The sequence below is a fragment of the Scyliorhinus canicula genome, chromosome 14 (assembly GCF_902713615.1).
Source record: "Scyliorhinus canicula chromosome 14, sScyCan1.1, whole genome shotgun sequence".
Lineage (NCBI taxonomy): Eukaryota > Metazoa > Chordata > Chondrichthyes > Carcharhiniformes > Scyliorhinidae > Scyliorhinus > Scyliorhinus canicula.
This window is the reverse complement of record NC_052159.1, coordinates 60,067,935-60,068,735: the sequence shown is the minus strand read 5'-3', so window position 1 is coordinate 60,068,735 and position 801 is coordinate 60,067,935. Positions and strand designations below refer to the sequence as shown.

The window sequence follows — 801 nt, the reverse complement described above, 5'->3', positions numbered from 1 at the left end:
GGGGGTATAGCTCAGTGGTAGAGCATTTGACTGCAGATCAAGAGGTCCCTGGTTCAAATCCAGGTGCCCCCTCATTTTGGGGTGGCACAGCGCTGCCTCACAGTACCAGGGACTCAGGTTTGATTCCAACCACGAGTGACTGTGTGGCGTTTGCACATTCTCCTCGTCTCCAGGTAGGTTTCCTCCCACCGTCCAATGATGTGCAGGTTGTGGTGGTATGGATATGAGCACTGCCATTGGTGCAGAGCATTGGTTTGCCATTGGCTCTGGCTGGTCATGTGCCTCTCGTCCGATTGGCTGGGACTAGTCATGTGACTGCTCACCAATTGGTCGAGAGGCAAGTAGACCCCGCCTCCAAGGTGGGGTATAAGTACCCAGAGTTCCCGGCGGTCGGCCTGTCTCTGTCGTCGACCACCGGGCTAACAACTAGCTGATCAAAACCACAGTTTGGATCTTCATCGTGTCTCGAGTCCAATTGATGGTACATCAATTTAATCAGCTAGAATTTTGGAATGGAGCTTCGCATCAAGCCTGACTGCCTCCGTACCAGCCTGCATGCTTCAAATGCGTCTGCAATCTTTAAACACTGGCAGGCGTGTTTTAACAGTTACCTGACAACTGCAGCCGGCAAGCCCACCAAGGAGCAGAAACTCCACATCCTCCACTCATGCGTGGGCACAGCGATCTACTCAATGATTGAGAACGAAAGCGATTATGATGCGGCCATGGAGATTCTCAAAGGACATTTTCTCCGGCCGGTCAACGAAGTTTACGCACGGCATCTCCTGACGACTAGACAAC

General features: G+C 52.4%; 1 non-coding gene across 1 annotated transcript; it reads left to right on the top strand.

Moving 5' to 3' along the window:
* Window positions 1–72, top strand: trnac-gca. Its single transcript has one exon. It is a non-coding gene; the product is annotated as a tRNA-Cys (tRNA).
* The last annotated feature ends 729 nt before the right edge of the window (window positions 73–801 follow it).